Below are 14,488 nucleotides of genomic sequence, written 5' to 3'. Positions count from 1 at the left end.
TCCTTTCTCACTTAGATGGTAAATATGTTTTCCTTCGCCTTTCACCACCAAGAAAAAAGATTCTTCCCTCCCCATCATTGTTTTTTTTGTTGTTGTTGTTCCTCCTCCTCCTCTCTCTTTCGCTGTCAAAGACGGCGGATCTGCACAAGCCAGGCCCAGGCTGCCGACTGCGCCTCTCAGAAATGCCAAGGCTTCTCTCCCCGCCGCCCTCCCTTCCCCTCGCTCCAACTTCACCGCGAGCCTCCGACCAGGGCCGAGGCAGGGGGCTGAGGCGCGGCGCAAACCTGCCCGGGCGCGGAAGCGGCAGCCCGAGGCGGGACGGCGCTGCCCGCAGACGGCGGCTAAGCTGCAGGCAGAGGTGACCCCAGGACGCCGCCCCCGAGCAGATAACAACAAAGAAAACAGACGCGGGAGGAGGTGGCTGCCCTGGAGCCAGTTCCTGCTCCTCCCCCCTGCGCTGCTCTCAGCCAAAACGGAGGCCACAATGTAAACAGAGACGAAATGTGCGTTTATGGCAAAGCAGGGGGTAGAGACACCCTTTACATCTTCTCGCGGGGGGTAGAGACACCCTTTACATCTTCTCGCGGCTGCTGCCAGCGGCGCACACCGTCCGCCTGCTCTCCTTCAAGGGGCGAAAACTAGAGCTATCCCGCGTTTTATACACTTCGTGTACGTAAACGAAGTATTTCTCTCCTCCCTCTGCTGCCACACCATCAATTCTAAGGGAAAGAAACAACCTTCCCCGGCCGGTAGTTTTTTCTTGAAACAAAAATAAAACGTCGTTTCACAATCCCTTTTGCTACCTCCGTAACGCTTCGACCTGGAAGACGCAAACCCCCTACGAGACCCGACGTTATCAGGGCTCGAGAAGGAAAATATGTGAGCTCCCGTCCTCACTCCCTTTCCCCGAAGTCAAGAACATCAAGGGGAGGGGGCAGAGCAAGGCATCGCTGCTGGGGACGTGCACTCCCCCCCGCCCCCCCCTCCAAACACACACACCGTACTTCTCCCCATTCCTCCGGATTTCCAGGCTGGAGCCTTTTCTTCTCCGCCCCCCTCCCCCAATTAAATTCACATCCCCTCACACCTGCTCGGATCCACGGCAACTACACAAACACCTTCTCCTCACCTCCCTTTTGGGGCCAGAGGTTATTGATTACGCAGGCAGCGAAAGGACGCGGGGGTGCGGGGGAAGATGGGGGTTGGAGAGCAGGAGGAATAAGCTGCCGAGGGCGTACGCGCTCTCCCCGTCCCGGGCTTCCCCACTCGCGCAGGGGAAGCAGGAGGCAGCCGGCCCTCGCCCTGTCCCGGCTGCGCACAAACAGCCTCCCCCCACGCGCCTCGCAAGCCCGCGCGGGGGCCAACGGACAGCAACGCACTAACGCGGCCGTTACTGTCGTCCGTCGGCCGCGCTCCCTCCCCCCAGCCCACCGCGACTAACCGTGCCGGCTCTCGGACGGCCACCTCCACCCCCCCCCGCGCAAACGTAACCGCCCGCGCGCGGCACTCACCCGTCCTGCCGCGGCCCCCCTGCGCCGGGAGCGAGCAGGGAGACCCCCCGGGGGGGGGGGGGGGAGATGGAAGCGGAAGGGCGCTCTAGCCGCCTACGCGGAGCGCAGCGCGAGGGTGGGGGTGATCGGACCCGCCTAGAGCGGAGGGTGTCCAGCCCCCAGAGTAGCCCCCTTCCAGCCCGCTCCCTCCCCCCGCACGCCGGGCGGCCCCGCGGTCGCCCGCCGCCGTTTGTGTTGATGTGAGACACCGCAAGGGAGGAGGGGCCCCTACAGCTGAGAGGATGTAAACAGAAGGTCACGTGACCCCGCCTGCGCGGGCAGCCGCCCCCCCCCCCGCGCCGAAGGGCCGCTTAAAACGGGGCGGGGGAGGGGGAGAGCGCGAGCAGCTTTGCTTCGCTCTGTAATTGGCTGCGCTCCGCCAGCCCGAGAGCCAATGGGAGTGCAGCGTTCACGGCGTTCGTCACCAGTCGCCCGGGGACGTTGGGATCCTCTTCTCGGCACCGATCCCGAGCCACCTCCCCGCCCCTCCCCCAGCCCTCCCCCGCCCAGCCCTGAGCGGCGGCGGAAGGAGAGCAGGAGCAGGCTGACGCAGGGGCGGGCGGGGCGGCAGGGACGCCGGCGCGGGGCAGGGTCGGTGGCGAGCGCCTGGGCCGCCGGGCGCGGCGGCAGAGAGCGGCGCGGGGCGGGGGCGGCGCCGGCAGGAGGCCGGAGCAGTGCGCACGGCTGCTCAGGCCCGGTGTTTGCAAAACACGCATGATTCCTCATGCCCATGTGAAGTTGCTCTGCTTTCACCGGAGTTCCTGCTTTCGAGGCGTTTTCTCCTTTCTCTGGCGAGACAAGCCAGGAGGCAGGGCAGCATCTCCTTACGTCCCGCTTCGGTAGGGCCTCTCGCAGGGGAAGGCAAAAAGTAGCACTCCCCCCCCCCCCCCAGCGTTGTTTCACAGGGAAGGGGCCTTGGGCTCTGATGTTGTTAATGCTCTGAAAAAAATGAGATAGTTTGAAAAACTACAGTGTTCCCAGGGAAAGCTTGAAGGAATTTGGGGAGAGAAGTACAGTGGAAGGAGGTACGGCAGGACCGAGTAGAGACTGAGGCAGCCAGGGTCCCACATCCTGGGGGGCCCGAGGTGATAGGAAGTTTCTGGCCCATCGTGGTAGTGGGAAACAGATAGCTCAGGTTTCTCAGTCGTTGCCTCATGTTTGGCCTCGAAGGCTGGAGAAATGACAAGAGATCTGGGGAATCAGGGAGTGGGTAAAGTAGGCTGTTTATGGTGTTTTGAAGAACTGAAGCAAAGGTTTACAGGTGGCAGGACTTGCGTTATGTTGGCTGATGAGTTTTCCGTCGAGGAAAGGAGTGAGAAAGTTTGGAATTGAGGGTCAGAAAGTTGACGGTATTCACACTTGTGGAATCAGGAAGGTTCAACTGATCAGGCAAAAGGCATAGTGCTTAGGGATTTCAGCCAATTGGATATGGAAACCTGAAGATTTATAATTGATGTTACAATTTCAGTTGCTGGAAACAGCAACTTAAGTAACTTGGTAGCATTCACAAAGATAATTTAAACTGGAGTGCTTTTAGTGTTGAGAGATTTTCAAAATAGAGCTGAGAGGCATAAGGTTTTGAGTTTTAGCCAAAGTTTGAATAGTGGTGGAACAGGATTTCTAAATAAAAGCCAGGAGAAATGAACTACATAAAAATGTAGCTGGTAAGAAGCCAGCAGTGAGTATTACCTTGTTGGCGAGGGCGGGGGAGAGGAGGGGTGAGGAAAGAGTAGTTAATGCCTTCAGCACACGGTAATTGTACATAGCAACAATTGAGATGGAAATAATTGGCAGCATAAGGGGGGAGTGCTTCTGCTGGGCTAAAACGAGAAACAATTCTGTCTGTTGTTAACTGGACTGAGAGATCTGAGTCACACAAGTATACATCATGTTCCTGCTGTAACTGATGCACTCCAACATGAGAAGAGAGGGGAAAAGAAACAAACAAATTCCTTTTCACCTTGAAATAAGCCTTGCCCTCAGGTAATAAACTTAATAAACCACCTCTGCTGGTCCTGATTGTTAAGCACTTTCTCATTAAGAATTTTTGGATTGATGTAATAAGCATCTGTAATTCCCCACCTGTTGTGTGTATAGAAAGTTCTTACTTTTCATTCTCTCTCTTTCCATCGCATCTTAGGTGTTCTCCAACATGACCAACACACACTCATTACCGGTCAAACCAAATGGACTTAATCATACCAGTATTCACTCCAGACAGAAGTTATGCCACATTATGCTTATTTAATTTTGAGGAAATTTTCTGATGGTGTTGTCTGCCCCCCACCCCCCAATAAATTACCATGATTATGCTTGAACTGATTCCATTTTCTTTTCATTTGCAGCAGACAGAAACATCAGGTTGGGAAGATCATTCTCTCCTCTCAAAGCTGAAAAGTAGAAGCCTCAATGTTCAGGTTTAGCAGGAAATTCTACTCTCAGACACGTACAGTTCTACAAATCTCATTAAACTCCTGTCTTCCATCATCAAACCAAGGTGCATATTTTCTTTTGCAATATGTAATTTTTGCATGTTGATATTTACTTATTGTCCTTATGTGTACTTATTGTCACATCATTTTAAATTTGAGATGTGCATAAATTGGACAACCTTTCTTTTCATTTAAGTGTAAGTTAACATTCTCAGAGAACATATGTTAGCTCAAGTATTACATGGCAGGCCCATCAAAGCTCTGTATAAATTAGCTGAGTTCAAAACCTGTGTAGAGCACTTAACAGCACAGTGAACATCCTTACACCTGCATAAAATAATGGCATATTTAAGTTTGTGTAACCCCAAAATTTCTTTATTGTTTGGAGTTTTCTTATTTTCTATGCATATTTAAGCAGTATTTACTGTTTCAGTACTTTGATCTGATTCTCTGTTACTTTTTTCATGATCATGCAAAAAAACTAAGTATGTCATCATTCTGTGCTGCTAGTCAAGATTATAACGTTATAACAGATGCCTGGAAGAAAAGTACATATTTAAGATTTATAATTTACAGATAAAAATTGAGATTTTCTACTAGTGATCATTAAAGTTAAGTACTGAGTTTGTTACCATATTGAAATGAAAATCAGCAGATATACACAGCAATTTATAATAAACTTATTCCAGATAAAGATGATGTCATATCACGAGTAGTTAGGTATTTAATTTTTCACTTAAGTAGAAAAAAGTTGCTCTCTGGACTAAAACAACATTTTGACTTTCCTAAAAATGCCAGTAGCTTAAAAGTAGAATGGTGCAAAGAGCATTTCTTAAATGTAATCCTGATAACATAAAACCAACAAGTAACATTTTATTTTTACGGCTTGTATTTTTTGCACATCTCAGTTCAGACATTGAAAACTAGTTGTATCATCATCACCATTGTTTAAGATCGCTTGCTTCAAGTCGGTTTCAATTTTATGTTCTAGGATACTGAAAAATCACTTTCAAATACTTTCCAGTGCTACAGGGAATATATACAAAGCACATTTTTTTCTTGAAATGTTATTTTTAGACATACAGGACATTTTAGTAATTTAATAAAGCTTGACATTGTAAAATTTTTGCCTAAGCTTTACCTTTTAAAAATAGTTTATGTTCTGCAGTACAGTCTAATAAAATTACATTATAATATTGGATTCTGTTGGATTTCTGAGGGTTTGGAGTATTTTTTAAGTATTATCTGTATCAAGTAGGAATCTCCGTACTCCCTTGCTTAGCTCTGGAACAGCTAATGCAAGGAGAAGGGTGTAAAAGATGTATACCTAAGCTCTGTTTCTACTCAGTTATTCCACATTGTGGCTTGTGCATTTGAATATTGACTTAGCTTTTCAGAAAATAGTGAAGACTTACAAATTATCATTTTGAAATGGTCAACCTTTTCATTTTCACTGACTTTGTTCTTAATTGTAGTTAATGAAACCAGATTTTACTGGTAGTTTTTAATTCTAACTTTCCCATTTTGCATTGACTGTTGTTTGAGATGAGTAAAAAAGGCACCAATACAAAGACAGAGAAGCAAATTCTAAAGTAGCTGTTTTAATCTATGGATCTTCATTGTTAGATGGGTTACTTGCCATTTGCTTTCCCTATTGACGAATTTCGGAAGTGTTCTGAATGTCAGCAGTTAACAAATGTTGTTAAAGAAGTTATAACTAATGCATAGGTATATAGAAGTTCAGTTAACTCAGGAAAAAATAATTAAGTAACTGATGGTCAGCCTAAGATCTAAACAATTAGAATTTCTTGTTCATAGAAAGTTACTTCTGGCTATGTTTTCAGCTGATGCTTTATGGAGGGCATAAAATTAAACAGAAAAAAACAAAGCAAGGAAGTTGTAGTATTGGGTCTGCATGTAGTCCAGAAAGCCCACATAAAAAATACTGCAATGGGGTAGTAAAATAGAGATGAACTCATGTAGAATACAAGTTACAGCAAAAATACTGTGTAAATTTAACTAGATGTCCTGATGCAAAAGCTAAAGCTAAGCTTATGTTTAAAGTATAGACCTTCTATCTGTATTCAGATGAATTGACTTGAGTGGGACAATATGGAGATCTGGGTAAATAGTACTTGTTCTTACATCAGAGCCAGATAAAGGCTGAGCCAAAAACAAATTTGAGTAATTTTTAAAATAAATGTAAGAAATGTTAAGACTGTAAATTTCTAATCTAACAAATAATTCCAATTGTTAGTGGTCCAACTGAATAAAACAATTCTGAAAGGTGCATAAAATCAGTGTTGTCAGCTCTCGCAAATTTAATTTTTTTCTCACATTTTTTTCCTTATTGAAAATGTCTGTCAACTTCCATTATGCCAGTAAAGCAGGAACCAAAAGCTGTCCAAAAAAATATTGTAGGACTAGTGTTTTCACAGTTAATGATATTTGCTGTCTCTGTTTCTTACATTACTCTTATCATAGGGACAACATATGGCCGATGTAGCACAGTCAATAAAAGCTAAAAAAGTTGGAACTGAAGAACTCTAGACAAATGGTTTCACCATGAGCAGCCATAAGTAGGATGAGAAGAATCCATTGTTTTCTGAACTCACACTCAGTCCAATATTTAGACTGATTTGGAGATCAGAAGCTGCTGCTTTCCTCCTACTTCCAAAAAAAAATGAACTGAACACTGAAATAATTATAATTTATATATAATCTTCTAACTTGGTGTAAGTCTTTGATGCATAACATCTTGTTTCTCATTCTCTTTAGAGCTGTTACTCTTTTTTTCTCAGGGTTCTACAATCTCTTTAGAATTCCTTCCCCCAGTCTAATCTCATTTTGTTTTTTTGTTTCATGTTTAATTATCAGGAGTTTTAATATTGCAATTGATTTACTATGTCATTGAGGTTTTTCTCATCTTAATTTTTCTTTTCATTGCCCTATTTCTTCTCTTTTATTTTGGTGGATTTTCTTTTTTCTTGACTGGCTTTGACTGGTTTTGCATATGTAGAGCACAAAGAGCATGTTCCATAGAAGTAGCGGTTACAATTTCAGATACTGTCTTTTGCTCCCTCCAGCAGGTGTCAATTCCAGCAAGAGGATACAGTGAGCACATATTTCACACTGCATCATGCATTGTCATTGGTGCAGCCTGTTTCAAGAAGAGAGCTCTGAAATGGAGAAACACTGCAGCAACTTTCTCTTCTCTTCCAGAATTAGTCCTTCCATATTAACATGTTGTCTCAGAGCAAAAAATACTATACTGCTGAGGAAGTTGCAAGTAATACAGAGGAAAAGGTAATGTAGTAACTGCTGGAAAAAAGCTTCTTTTATCCTTAATGTTTGGACTCCGTGTTGTACTTTACAAACATTTCAACTTACTTGTGCATTCCTTGCTCCCAGGTATTGGAATGTGCCTTTTCTGGCTGTCATCTATCCAAGCAGCCATCATGCTGTCTCCAAAGACCAGTAGTATCTGGGATCTCCTTTCCCAGAAAGGCTGATTAGCTCTCTCTCAGTGCCAAACCGAAGCTGCGTCCATTCAGTTGCACCTACAGCACCAGCCCTCTCACAGATAAGTTCTAATGGACTAGTCTGACTGCGCAGTCACTTATCACATCGTGACCCCCATTATTAATACACAGTGAGATATCACGCTGTCTCTCTACATTATTCGTTTGGTCTCCTATCACAGGAATGCGGCTACTTTGCTTTCAGATGTGACCTGGCTCTGCACGCAGTTTAGTCAAATTTGTATAGTGCTACTTTGACAGGTGAGACCTGCAGGATCTCACCTGTAAGACTAGTGAGTTCTGCATATGCCAGCTCATGTGCATCTGTGGCTTCGTTAATTGCGATTTGGGTAAACAAACCCTAGATAATTGTCTTAGACAGAAGTGGTCATGTGCTGATCAAGTTTAACATGAGAGTAACCTCTCCTAAAGGCTCCAGAACTAGTTAATTCAAAAAGGAGGAGATTATCATTTACTCCAAAGCATGTCTTTATGTGAAACATTACTTCATAGGATATTCCTACTGGTCTTTAAGACTTATCTGCAACTTTAACTTTCTTTTAGTATTATACACTATCCCTCTCCTTCCCCCTCCGGTGAGGTACATTGGTACTATAGCCTTTCAAAGGCATTTATAACTTTAGGAATTGAGATTTTCATTGTTTTAAATTTTGAAATACACTCTCTTCAGACATAAATGCCATTAAGCAACTGAATACTGTTACACAGCCTGTGGATCACAATGCTGCTCCTCTAAGCACACAGAATCAGTTCCAACTAAAATGTGTTGGGGTTTGAGGCACATATATTTATTTGGGATCCCCATGATCTGTCCATGTATCCCAGCTCTTAAGCTCCATTTAAGTGATTGCAGCTCCTATCTGCTTTATCAGAGGGAATGTGACAGAAGAGTAGCAGAAAGTCCTCCTTTTGCTGCCTGAGTAAGCAGGAATAGTGACAGTATTTACCAAAAGTTATATACCCGTGTACATCTAGTTTGGACGGTGCAGGAATTTCTTCACTTACCATAAAATCCTCTGCTAGGGCAGTGTTAGCATTCTCAGATTTTCTAGACAACCGTTGGGACCATTTCTGGGTGTGTGCAAAGGATGACACATAGCCAGAAGTATCATTTTAGCTGTCAGAAGATAAGTTGTGCTCAGTTCACATTCTAAAACACTGAAAGTATATATTAGAAATACTTTTTTTTTTTAATTAAAGATGAGAATATCTAAATTAAATGGGAGTTGTGGCCATGAACATTGGTTTGGAGGATGTGTCTCTTAGAATCTGCTGTCTGACCTTCTTGGGGTTACTTTCCCCATCTGCTACTCATGTCTTTGTCTTATTTTCTTCTCTGAGGAACAGATCATAGGAATGGAAGGGTTCCAGTGACCTAGAGTCACTGATAATTATATAACCAAATCTTGTTCATAAACATAAACTAGTATTATGTAAAAAAATAGTTTAAGAAGCACAAAAATAATGGTTGACATGCAATAAATTTAAAATTAGTCACACAATAAAAAGTAAAAATATTTTATCAATTTAGTCTCAAGACAGGTGTTTGTCTTTTATATTTTGACTAAAATAATATTTTTAAAGAACAGTAAAAGAGTAATATGGAGCTACGGGGGCCTGAGCGCAAAGAGATAACAAAAGAACTTGCTAGGTGAGATTTACTTCCTCTAGCGCACATTTCTTTAAGGGGTCTGACACATATTATAATAGAAAAATATCTTACTAGTATTTCATTATAGTTTTCTAGTTCTCTTAGTGAAAGAACTAGAAGTACATCGTACAACTGTTACATCAATAGAAACCTAACTCAGATAATGATGGCAATAATATTAAGGCTAAAGTTCACCTATTGTCTGTAACGTTATTTTACAAAAAATAGGGCAGTTTAAGACATTCCTCTCTTTGAAAATATTAGGAATACTTACTTTTGTTACATTTTTTTGATAACCCATGGTGGGAAAAGAAATGTTTTCCTTCTATTTTTCTTCTTTCAACAATTTGTAATTTGTCTCAGAGGTTTATTAGTATACAGAATGAGTACATCAGCTGAAAGTGTCATCTATTATCACCTCTGTCCTATTCATTGATTGTAAACTGCAAGCACAAGACATTCTCCACTAAAAATGATGTTTTTTTTTTTTCTAGCTGTAGTCAACAGTGAGTCAACAACAGATTTTTTGTGTCATTTTTTGTGTAAATTAATAGGGTGTTCTGCTAAGTTTATGGTGCTTTTTTCTTCAGAAGCAACACAGCCCTTATGACCGAGGAAAAATTATGTGCCACCATGATTAATAGTTTGAAGTCAGTCTGTGAGCTTCATTTAAATGAGTCACTGTTGAAAAGAAGTTACTTTATTTTGCATCTTAATAGCTAAAAGTGTATTCTGAAATTAATAACTGTTTGGGATTGGCCCGTATTTTGCCAGATTTTCAATGACGTATGGAGCAATATAGAATTTCACTGATATAAATTAACCATTAACTTGTAGAACCTCTCTTCTGTATATGGGCTGAAAATACACAATAATTGGTCCTCCTTCAGATAGTCAGCTGCCTATGTGCAATAATTTAAGAGGTTTATAAGGCCAACTATCCACTTGCAGAGTGACAATCTGTTTCTTACATGTTGCTTTTATCTTTGAAAAGGAAGGATGAGAAAAGCTATCTACATCTTGTAAATATGTCAAAAATCCAAATGTTTCTTCTAGTTTTGTTTCTTATGCATTTAGTATTTTGGCAAAGTAATAAGGTTAGCTGTATATGATTTTTCCTGAACTAATTTCTCTAGCTAAACATAAATCTCTAAATGAATAGTATTGTGTTGTTAGATGTTAGTTTATTCTCCTTTTGGACTGTATGGAACCAGCCTTTACCAAGAGGTTACCAAAAAGACAAGGAAATATTCATTTTTGTACAGCCATTAATTTTGTACGCTCATTAAAGTTAGCATGATATTCTCTTTAAGTCCATAGTATATAGTATTCAACATTTAAGTGTTTTATGAGAAACTGTGGAAGAAAAAATTAGATGCAACAGACTTACCAAAAGTTTTGTGCTTAATATTCAACCTGCAAACTGCTTTGTAAAGGCCTTAACAGAACATAATCTTTTCTTTTAGCCTGCTCCAAACTCTTGATGCTTCCCAAAAAAACAATTGATATTTTTCTACAAATTTAGCAGAGGTTTTGCACCTACTTTTTGCTTCTTTTTGGTGTTCTGGGTGATACAGTCGGTGATAGTTAAGTCCTAGGAATATGTGCAGATGGTTGGGACAGTACAGGTAAAACTTCATAAATATGTCTGAGTCAACCCATTATTTAGTAAGTTGTGTAAAACTGGATTGTTAGGATAGATATAAAGGCTATGTGGAACAGATCTGTATTCAACCTATTAATTAGAGTGCTTTCCTAGAATGTACAGTACTCTATCAGATGTATAGTAGAAGAAATGAAATGCCGCAAGTATTCTCCCCTGTTTGGAAACGTATGTTTTACCTTTTACCTCCTGCTCCTGGAGTAATGGTGAAAAAGGTAAAAATAATGAGAGGTTAGGTAGGTAAGATACAGGCACTGGAAGGAACCATTCATATGTGGATATGGGGATACTAGTCATGTTTTACAATGAAGCTAGCTAGGTATGCTTCCAAAAGCATTTTTAATTTTATGGGAATTCTGTGTTTAAATACACAGAAACATAAAATTATTATTCAATTCTACAAAGATTAAAGTGTGTGACATTGTTATTGATTGTATAAGACAGCATCATTGATAATACTGTAATATTTACTCTCTTGGTGCCTAAAGACTAAACACAAACATTTTTTAAAACACTTAGCACAGTCAAGATCCAGAGTAGTAAGTGATTTCTGTCATGGTAAGCTTACTATTTAAATAAGTAAGCCAGGTGCAGGTTGAAAACAGAGGTACAGCAGACAAGCAGAGGGAAATATATAGCAATAGTAAGCATTAGGCTAGTCGCACAACTTTATGGGATGTAAAAGTAATTAGGAGAAGATAAAGTAAGTGAAACAGTTAGGAAAGAAAACGGGTGAAGTGGTAAGACAGGAAACAAAAGATGAGAGAGCTAGAAGAAAAAGGTTGACACACAACTGGAATCTGAGAAGTTACAGAAGGTTGCAGAAAATAGCCACTAAGAATGGAGCAAAACAGAGCTCACAATTTTAACTTTTTTTTTTCTAAGTATACAATCTCTGACTATTTCTGCAGCTGCTTCTGCTAGCACTAATTTCTAAATACTTTCTGTCTTCAGCTTTTCTCATACAGAGCCACATAGTTTGGAATACAGCTTGATCATACTGCCTACTTAATGGAGGAAATGTCACTGGCACACTTGGGAAAGATTCTGAGGAGAAAAAGTGGATAAAGATGGAAAAGGAAGGAAAAAAAAAGATGCTGAAGGTAGTATCTTATAACTGAAATATGCTGGTAGCAAGCATGGTAGACTTGGGCTCCTCCACACACATAACAACAACAAACAAAAAATTATGTGCTATATTGAGTGTTTTCAGGTGCCTGACTTTTAAAAGAGATGCACTTTTGTCAAGAATGGTGACCACGAAGTACCAAGAAGCAGCAAAAGCAGAGCTGTTCCCCAATGGAAGGCAAATCAGGAGCTGAGGATGGCCACAACACAACCTGGTGGTGTCCTCACCGGCAGGGCACAGCCTCACTGCAGCCAGATGAGCAGGCCTTATCAGCAGTCCAGCAATCATCAGGTAAAAGCAAGGCAACAAGCCAGGTCCAAGGTCAAGCCAAAAAAACAGTCCAGGAATAGGGCAGAGAGCAGTAGGTACACCTACAGCATAGATCACACAAAGGCTGAAGACACAGGCCTGAGGTTAAATGGAGCTCCAGGGCCATGGACAGGAGGTGTGGATAGAGGCCCCAGGTGAGGCTGGTCAGGGCCGCTAAGGCCTATTAGTGCACGTGACCCTGACATTGAGCTTTTCAAAGTATCAAGCCCAAACAAAGCTCTTGCAAGACATAACTTGGCAGGCCGACCTCTGCAGTGAATGCGTTAGTGCAGAGTATAATCACCAGATTAAGATTATACTGATTAGTCATATTTAAGGTACACCAAATTAAAAGTTCTCTGATCATTTCAGATGATCTTGAACAGGCATTAGTCTCTTGTAGAAATGACATGGCTGACTCTTGTGATGAAAAATAGGTTTGTGATCTTTTTAATTTGTTTTATTTGGCATAATGCATACATCTCAATGTGCAAGAGCAGGACAAGTAAGCAGAACACTGTTTTCGTAAGCCTTGACTAAATGCCAAAGGCCAGCATTTTCCTTTTATTGCACATTGCTAATAGGGGAAGATCTCGTTAAAATGTTCTCATTCTAACATGCAGCCACAGGACTGAGCATTTTATACTCCAGAAGGTCTGAATAAATGTCTGCCTCCACCCTTTAAATCACATGGAAAATTGTATCCTCGTGATTCCTGACAGTTCTAATTTTCTACTAACCCAAAGAGAAAAAAATAAATAATCAAACAATGGGCAATAAATAACTTTAAATCTTGATAGAGATTGAATGCCTTTAACTGTTTTACTTTACCTCTTTCTGTTTTTTCATAGAATTACACAAAGCCTATGTAAGAAAGAGGAAAGTTTTCTTGATTTTTTTTTTTCTGAAGAGTGTGAAAGTTACTATGCTAAAGTCTGTAACTTTTAATCATGTGTAACAGGAGCTTGAAATCAATTGGACTACATGTATGTGTAAGGGTATGCCTACAGGGTGTTCCTTATTGTGTGTATGTTGAGCCTTTGGATGACAAGAGAAGTGTTAAATGGACTTTGAGACAGCACTATAAATGTATTCTGTCTACATTATACTATGTAACAGCAACGACAGAATTCAATCCTGGAACAATTAGTATCTCAGTATATTAAAGAAAAATCATTATTTATTTTATATAGTATGTTTGCTTTTGTATGACAATTCCCTGCTGCTGAAGCAGGCAGAAATGCAAGAATAATTCAAACTCTTTTTTCCTCTCCCAAGGAACAAGCTATTTTATAAGTAAATAGCTGTGCTTTTTTTTTACAGTTTTGGGGATATAACCAATTAGAATCTGTGTACTCCTGTGAAAATGTTTCACAGTGCATAGGCAATAATGTGTTAATGTTAGAGAATGCCCACTAATTATGTCTATTGATTTTCCTTCTTTAAAAGTCAGTATCTAGCTTATTTTTAGGTGTTTCAGTCCTTCCATAACACTTTTCCTATTGAAAAAAATTGATCCAAAAGCGTACTCTAGATCACAGGTAAATCTTTCTGTGGCAGGTACACATGCATCTTTAGACTGTACCAGCATCAATTTAGCTGTGATCAAAGAAAGAAGTTTACACTTAAATCTCACCTTGGCTGGTAAGTAATTGGTAATTCCAGAGCCCTGCTGATCTAAAAGTTGTGTTCTCTAGAAGACTTACGCTGTCGAATGGGAAATGAGGCTCAGGAACTTTCCTTCCTTATACAAAGAAAAATTCCTGAGCCTTTTTTTCAGTGTGTTTTAATTCACCTGAATTAAGCCACTCTATTTCTGGCATATATCAGCACAATTGAACCCATAATGAAAACAAAGGTAGAGATTAAGACATAGGAATAGAGTAGCATCCAAATGATTTCAAGTCTCTAGAAACCACTGAAAACTAGACAGCATGTGAATAAGCACGTAGCTAACACTCGTATGGTAAATGAGTTATTTGTGATCCAGCTGGGTTCATTTGTTTTCTTCATATAGTTCTGTATTAACAGTGAGATTATACAGTTGTGTAAAAAGTAGATAAACAGAACAAAAAAATCTCATACAACTAAACTATTTAATCACACTCTGCTTTGTCCATGTACATCTTTTAACATCTCAAATACTATATGAAGGCTACTGCATAGTTCTTCATATATTTTATGACAGCCTTTCACCTTCCAAAGAGTTGTC

At 41.0% G+C, this 14,488-nt stretch overlaps 1 protein-coding gene and 1 long non-coding RNA gene across 5 annotated transcripts in view; one reads left to right on the top strand and one right to left on the bottom strand.

Moving 5' to 3' along the window:
* Positions 1-1,824, bottom strand: part of PCMTD1 (protein-L-isoaspartate (D-aspartate) O-methyltransferase domain containing 1) — a 52,406-nt gene extending 50,582 nt beyond the window's left edge. For 2 of the 4 annotated variants that reach the window (XM_064507555.1, XM_064507557.1), the window contains exon 1: positions 1,512-1,824. The gene's annotated coding sequence lies outside the window, so the exon portion shown is untranslated. The remainder of the gene's footprint in view (positions 1-1,511) is intronic. The other 2 variants (XM_064507553.1, XM_026097800.2) reach the window with 2 other exon arrangements.
* Positions 1,825-2,120: 296 nt separating this feature from the next.
* LOC135327610 (uncharacterized) lies at positions 2,121-13,977 on the top strand. The gene is made up of 4 exons (XR_010387974.1): positions 2,121-3,533; positions 3,896-4,047; positions 7,069-7,288; positions 11,793-13,977. It is a non-coding gene; the product is annotated as an uncharacterized LOC135327610 (long non-coding RNA).
* The last annotated feature ends 511 nt before the right edge of the window (positions 13,978-14,488 follow it).

Source organism: Dromaius novaehollandiae, chromosome 2 (assembly GCF_036370855.1).
Source record: "Dromaius novaehollandiae isolate bDroNov1 chromosome 2, bDroNov1.hap1, whole genome shotgun sequence".
In the NCBI taxonomy this organism is placed as follows: domain Eukaryota; kingdom Metazoa; phylum Chordata; class Aves; order Casuariiformes; family Dromaiidae; genus Dromaius; species Dromaius novaehollandiae.
This window is presented reverse-complemented; position numbering and strand designations above follow the sequence as displayed.